Source organism: Prosopis cineraria, unplaced genomic scaffold (assembly GCF_029017545.1).
Source record: "Prosopis cineraria cultivar Desert tree isolate PC_DT_omini unplaced genomic scaffold, ASM2901754v1 PC1399, whole genome shotgun sequence".
Classification (NCBI taxonomy): Eukaryota; Viridiplantae; Streptophyta; class Magnoliopsida; order Fabales; family Fabaceae; genus Prosopis; species Prosopis cineraria.
The window spans coordinates 24,239-32,349 of record NW_026556724.1 but is presented as its reverse complement, the minus strand read 5'-3'; the positions used below and the strand labels follow the sequence as shown (position 1 = coordinate 32,349).

Here is an 8,111-nt window from a genome sequence, read left to right as displayed (position 1 = left end):
ATTGCATATATATCCAAAGGTTTCATAAGTAATTTTGATAAAGGATATTCAAATATTTTAAAGTAATATTCAAATATATGAAGAAAAAATCACATATGATGAAGAGAGAAAAAAATTGCATGTGCATCCAAATGTGTCTTTAAGAGATTTTAAAAGGAATTTCAAATATGCAAAAATAATATTTAAATATATAAAAGAAACACCACATATGCTTTAAAAATGCTTCATAACTCAATAAATTATCATCAAATGACCTTATTTGACATATTGATGTTTAAGGATCTTGTATTAAGTATTGATATAAAATTATTCACAACAAGTGACCTTGTAATATATTAACAGGGAAGGACTTCATACAATATATTGACAATGACCTTGCTCAACTTTTATTTTTTTAATCATAAGGACAATGTGGTCATTTTAAAATTTGAATTAATGCTAGTGAAAGATCTAATGTCCCCAAGTCTTTGTGAACAAACTCAAATTTAGTGGAGTATTTCATGGTAAATTTTTAGGTTGAAACATGCACTTTTTTAGGTTGTTGGTCTCATATAATCTCTAAAATACAAAAATAATTAAAAAATAAATATAGAAGATAAAATTTTTTAAAGCAATCCATTCATTATTGATCTTTTTACCTGCAACAGTAATTTTTGAATTAAGCGTAATGAAATTAATTAATTTTTGAATTAAGCGAAATGTTCAGACCTAGAAAAACGCTAGAGGGGAGGTCAAATTAATGAGTTGCATGGCCCCACGTCATTGCTACCCTCTTGTATAATGTTCTTTTTTTTTTTTTAAATTTGAGCTCACAGATATTTTAAAACCAGGGATTGAATTGTATCTTCATCGTTCCGCAGGAATTCTTGCTCTCTCTGACATCTGAAACCGCGTCTTCCTCAACCTCAACTCAACGCCCTTGCCTTCTCCTTCCTCCTTCATCCTCATCCCTTCCCTATTTTTGCCTCCCTAAACCCTATCTTCCCTCTGGTTTTCTCCTTCTCATATATGCACCATGTCCATCTTTAGCCCCTCCACAGGCTTCTTCGCCATGCTCTGTATCCGTGGCCCCCCTCTCTCCTGGAAAAGATTCCATCTTTTCGACCTCTCTCTCTTCCCTTCCTCCATTTTCCTTCCCTCCATCACCTCCTAGTCTCTTCATCTTTCATCTTCTACCTCTTCTTCTCCCTTCTTGTCCCCGTCGCCGTTTTCCCCTTCCCGGTGACATGGCCCGGGTGATGAACGAGCATCCGAACCAGGACGACTCGCCCAGGAGCATTCTGTTCAACAAGTACGAGATGGGGAGGCTTCTGGGTCAGGGAAACTTCGCCAAGGTGTATTACGCGCTAGGAACCTTGTGACCAGCGAGAGCGTCGCGCCGTTAAGGTCATCAAGAAAGAGAAACTCAAGAAAGAGAGGCTCGTGAGGCAGATCAAGCAGGAGGTTTCGGTGATGCGGTTGGTCCGGCACCCTAACATCGTCGAGCTCAAGGAGGTCATGGCCACCAGAGGAAAGATCTTTCTGGTAATGGAGTATGTCAGAGGTGGTGAGTTGTTCTCCAAGGTTGCGAAAGGCAAGCTTAAGGAAGACGTTGCCAGAAAATATTTCCAGCAATTGATAAGCGCCATTGATTTCTGTCATAGCCGTGGAGTCACGCACCGTGATCTGAAGCCTGAGAATCTTCTTTTGGACGAGAACGAAGATCTCAAGGTTTCCGATTTTGGGTTGTCGGCGTTGCCGGAGCAGCGCCGATCCGACGGAATGCTCCTGACTCCGTGTGGAACGCCGGCTTATGTGGCGCCCGAGGTGCTGAAGAAGAAAGGGTACGATGGATCCAAAGCTGATATTTGGTCATGCGGCGTGATTCTCTATGCTCTGCTTTCTGGGTATCTGCCATTTCCGGGCGATAATGTTATGAAGATTTACAAGAAAGCATTCAAAGCTGAGTACGAATTCCCAGATTGGATTTCATCAGGAGCTAAGAATTTGATCTCTAATCTTCTAGTCGCCGACCCAGAAAAAAGATATTCGATCCCAGATATCATGAAGGACCCGTGGTTTCAAATCGGGTTCATGAGACCAATCGCGTTTTCGATAAAGAAGGAACCAGGTTTCGATTTCGACGAGGAAGAGAATGAAGCTAATGATAAACAAGAAGGAGAAGCGTTGATAAGATCAGAGAATAAGCCATCTCGACCATTTTACAATGCGTTTGAGATAATCTCATCTTTGTCAAATGGGTTCGATCTAAGGAGCTTATTCGAGACACGAAAGAGATCTCCGTCATTGTTCCTGTCGAAGCTTTCAGCTCCGACGGTGGTGGCGAAGCTAGAGACGGTGGCGAAGAAGCTGAACTTTAAGATCACAGGGAGGAAGGATTTCAAGGTGAGGATGCAGGGAGAAACAGAGGGAAGGAAAGGGAAGCTGGCCATGACGGTGGAGGTGTTCGAGGTGGCGCCGGAGGTGGCGGCGGTGGAATTCTCCAAGTCGGCCGGCGATACACTCGAATACATAAAGTTCTGTGAGGAAGAAGTGAGACCTGCACTGAAAGACATAGTATGGAGCTGGCAAGGAGATAGTACTAATAATAGTAGTCTTCAAAATTAAGTTCCTAATTTTTATTTTTATTTTTGAGTGTATTTTTAAGATTCAGTTTGGCTTTAGTACTATCAGATATTTGTAGGTAAATATGTAGCAAAGGCGTCTGAAGATTATAGTACTGAAAGTAACAAGATTGCAGGTACAAATAATGTCCAATAGGATCTGGTGTGTGGATGTGGATGATGAATGAACTGGGGTTTGGGTTTGATTTGATCAAGAGGTTCTGCAAGGACTTTTGGATTATGTGATTGAATTACGAAGTTCAGCTTTTCTGGGGTCCATGTTTAAAATTAAAATATAATCATTAGGATATGTTTGAGTTTTAGCAGATGAAGGTTTTCAACTTTCAAGCATTTGTTGGGTCCATCGATATTCGTTAGTCCTCCTCTCGGTGGAATCTTGAGTCGTTTTAGGTCAGTAATGATGAATGAAATGAACGCATATGAGAGGGATTTGATGAATGTCTGTATTGAATTTTTAGAATTAAAATTATTATAAATTTATACTTTACTTAAAATTAATAAATGAGTAAATTTATCTGTATCATTGATTTATATTTAATGATTTGGATGATACAGGTAAAGTATTCAAAATCAGATTGATTATTGAATCGATCAAATCAATGAGTTACAAGTTAGTGATTCAATTTGGGTTAAATTGAAGGTCAATTTGAACGGCAAAATGATCATAATTGAAATAATATAATTTAATAAAAAGACATTAATTATGAAAATATTCAACTAAATTCAAGATTAATCTCTAATATAAGATATAAATACAATAATAATTATAGAATTACAACCATCTAAAAGTCTAACATAATAAAATATAACTTTCTAAATATTTATTCTTATAATTGCGATTAACAACCCTTCAATCATTAAAAATTTTAAAACTAGTCATCACTAACACTAATATCATCAACAATGACAGTCATAATTTATAAATATTAAGCAACAATCAAACAAATGAACAACAACAAATAATAAAAAATTAAAACAATTAAGGCACAATTAATTTAAAAGAATATTGAATTTTTTAAGTTAAAATTTATAATTAAGACCCTCTATTTGAAGTTCAAACTACAGATAGTGAAATTTAGTTTAATTGTCTTGCCCTCCTTTGCCTTGCTTTTTTAATTTTGAAGCTGAATTTTTTACTTTTTATTTAGTTTTTATAATTTAAAAGAATAAAAAATAAAAAATAAAAAAGTGACCTAATTGACCTAGCAACCCCGCTACCGGGTTAGCCGAGTTATCCCGGGTTGACCCCAGGATAGCCGAGTCACACTAGGTCAGTGGTTGGCCAGTTTAAGTGAAAACTCAAATCGAAAAAGAGATCGGATCACCACTTCATAAGTTGAATCGACTAGTTCGATCTGAGTTTCAATACAATTAATACAGGTATTTAATATATGTATTAAATACTGTCATTAAATTCAAATTCCATATGGGAGTGCCTCCACTTTGCAATGAGTATTTCAGATCATTTGGGTTAGTTTTAGAGCCAACCACATAGCTTTTGTATATACTCTCTTAATTTAAGAATGTAAAACATTTTTAATTAAATTTTACTATCTAGTAAAATAACTACTTATTTTTAAATTAATTTTTTTATATTTACCCTTATTTAATAGAATATTTAACTTTAAAATAAATATAAAATAATTTATTCATTAGAAGCATTTAAAAAAAAGGCAATGATTATACCTTAAAAGACTAAAAATATTTTATATTTTTAATATCTAATTACTTAAAAAATACTTTACATTTTTTAACGAATGGAGTATATACATGGAGCTAAAAATTTATATACTCAATTAGTCAATTTTATATATTTATGGTATTTATTTTTAATTAAATTAATACTTGCATACATTTATAGATTATTTATTTTATAATAAATTTTTATTATTAATATTATTAACATATTAAAATTTATTGTTTGAATTTAATTAGATAAAAATATATTTGATATATAAGATTAAGTATCTAAATCTTTCCCCTCCCCACACACACACACTCCTCCAATTTTATTATAAAAATTTTTAAAGAAGAATAGCAATGAAGGCCCCTAGAAAAGCAAAAAAGGACAAAAAAATTGTGAGAACTCTGAATAATTAAAGATTGATCTATGCACAACTTATTTCAATGAAATCACACAGACATGGTTAAGTAACTAATTTTGTTTGAAAACAAAATATTTTTTTTATTTTGGTCATATTTAAATAAAAATTTTTATATTTACATTATATTCTTTTGTATAGTTAATGACTTTTAATAGAGGTAATATTAGAAAATTTTATTTAATTCATCATCTACTGATTTATAATAGGAATCATGTATCTCTTCTAAAAATGTCTTATAATATGAAGGTAGAGTATGAAGGTAGAGTTGGAGGGAGTAGTAGGTCAAAGTGAGAAGCAACTTTTGTTTGTTTGTATGGATAATCACGGTCTGAGACTTTTTATGTCCAAATATGAATTACATCATAATAATTTATTTTTATTTTTGCAAACATTAATCCAAACTTGGACTTAAATATTTTATATATTTGTGAAATTGTAAAGAGAAAGTTTAAATCAGAATCATTTTTTATAAGATCCAATAGATCATATTTGGAAGTAGATGAAAAATGCAACAGAGAGAATGGCGAATAAGAAGGTTCTTTTTTATTTTTGGAAAAACCATTTTCATGCTTGAATTTTAGACTTGATCTAGGTAAGTTTGGATTGGGAATAAGTTATCTCAACAGAATCTTTTATTTATAAAAATGCTCAAATTCAAGGTTTTGCATGAAAGTGTTCAGTCACTACCTTGACTGAAAAGTGAGGGACGTTTTGACTATTAAATTTCGATGATAAACATGTTTGGTTTCACGTTAAAAGTTATTAAAACGACTGCACTGATGGAAGCAAATATTTACCTGCTTTCACCCAAAAAAAAAAAAAAGCCTACAATTTGAATGATTTCGAACGTAAAGCTAAACATGTTTTTTTTTTTTTAATCTCTTGATATCTTGAGAAACTTAAAGATGTTACTATCATTCACTCAAATTAATCCAAATTCCATTAATGTGAGACTGTTATTACTAATGATCATGTCATCTTATAAGTACTTTAGGGATGTCTTTCATATTTTTTATTTAACACAACTACATATTTTAAGGTTTGAACTTAAAATTTTAAGATAAACTGACTGCCTCGATCAAGTAAACCAATTAAGCAACTCTCCATTGGAAAACTAAATAAACATGATGCAATTACATATATAGGATCATGAAGAAAATAATTTGTTGAAGAGAAGAAGAGGATGATGAAGCAGACGCCCAAGTGGGATTATTGGCTCTCTCCAAAACAAAGTAAACGTGATTCCACTTTAATGAGCTGATGTGGACCAATGGTAGGCACTAGATTTCTATCGTATCAAGCTGTGTTTGTTTGGTTAGGAGAATATGGCATACGAGAACGAGAAATTGATTGTAAAAGAAAAGGGATAAGAGTATAAGGGAGGGAGTGGATGGGAGAGTGGCGTTATAAAAATCAAGAGGTGAGAGAAGGGAAAAGCAAACAACAATGAGGTGAGTCAGATCAGAGTCATCTGATTTGTCAAGGTTTGAGGCAGGGGCTCCCATTCTTTTCAATTTGCAACTCAACTTGGTCCTCTTTGATGTTGACCATCACCAAATTTGCTTCCTTTATGCTCCTTCCGCTCTTAATAGCCCCTCAAAAAGTTTTGTATGAAAAAAAAAAAGTTTAGGTAAGTAATAATCTAATTATGGAGTGTTTATCAAGGTCATGATCTTGTAGGTTATGGAGTTAAAAGATTTTTTTAAAAAAAAATCGTAATACAAGGGGTGACTTAATTCTCTTTCCTTTCAAAAATTGTATGATACTTTGTATTATATTTCACATGTGAATAAAAGTGATTGTTTATTTATTTCCATAAAAAAATAATATGCCTTTTTTATAACTTTAACCCCAACTAGCATATACTCAAGGGAGAATCATATCTAAAGATTATTTAAGAAAATTATTCGTGAACAATGATTAATAATAAGTTTTATTTAAGAAAAAAATAAATCATGCTCCTATTTTAACAATAATTAATTTTATATTGATCTTTGTTTGTAAATAATTTCTTTAAGTAGTCTTTAGATGTGATTCTCTCTATAATCAATAATGAACTAAATTATATTTCTCTTGCCACGCAAAAAAACCCATTTTAATTAGTTAATGAGATGGTAAATTTAAAAAAATAATTTATAAAAAGTGTTCTACATTTTGAATCAAGTTTAATTGAAAAAAAAAATAGCTTACGGGTTGGATGAGAGGGAGTGATCAGCCATTGAATTGATCAAAATACTATTTCAAGAATTAATGGTAAAAGCAATTGAATTATGTGATCAAGTTGACCATAAACAAAATATTTTATTAAGCAGATTAAGACATAGATTTAACAGTTTACTCATTCAACTTGTTAAGTTGACCTGATTTTTAATTCCATAAATTTAACTACATTTTAATAGAGATAAAAGTGGAATATTAGATTTTTTTTACCTTAAAAAATGTAGCAATATTTTTCTTGATATTCTTGAATATGTTGGCAACACGTTATAATAAAGATGAGAGCTATCATATAACATTCCCACTACCTAATTTAGTAAGCATTCACCATCATCTCATTCACTCATCATTTCGAGTCACCTTCGTTCATTTAATTTGATTCCCCACATCCGATTAGTTGGCAGAAATTCTGAAAACAACAACTACTACTATAAGGCATATTTTTAGAGGTTTTATAATTCAATTTATAAGATATTGTGTAATTTTAAGAGTAATTAATAAATTTATTTTGAAAATATTTCTTATGACAAATAAAAAATTCATTTGTCCACAATCAGTTTGGCTCATTCCTTATTAAAAAATTAAGAAATTTAACTATACTCGATGAAGGATGTATTTAGAAAGATAGAAATGTTTTAAGGATAGTAACGAATTATATTAGTGTATGTATAAGTTAGTTGAAAATGTTTTATAATAAAATATTCTCTCAATTTCAAATTATAAAATCTTTTTAGAGGTATTTTGTTATTTCAAAATTTAAGACCAACTTGACAAAAATAAAATTTATTAAATGATATTTTTTAATATTACTTTTTGAAGAAAGAATTGAAATAATTGTAAAGTAATGATTAAGTATATAGATTTAAAATTATATTAAATAAAAAAATTTAAAAATTTATATTTCTATTTTAAGAAAGTTTGTTAAGTGTCATCGTTAAGTTTTATTGATATTCATAATATTATTTCAAATTATTTTATAGTTTAGAACATAAAAAGTAACACATGAGTATGTGATAAAACTAATTAAAGATGGTGTGAGCGTCGCAAGAGACTTTTTTCACTTAAATAAGTTGCTAAAATTTTAAATTCTAACAACTTAGTTATAAGAGATTTACCTTTTGCTTTCATTACCTCGAAATTAACCTACCAAATAAGAAATATCACA

General features: G+C 31.2%; 1 pseudogene; it reads left to right on the top strand.

Annotated features, from left to right (window-relative positions):
* The first annotated feature begins 1,211 nt into the window (after positions 1 to 1,211).
* On the top strand, positions 1,212 to 2,732 carry LOC129300033 (CBL-interacting serine/threonine-protein kinase 5-like; annotated as a pseudogene).
* Positions 2,733 to 8,111: the final 5,379 nt, after the last annotated feature.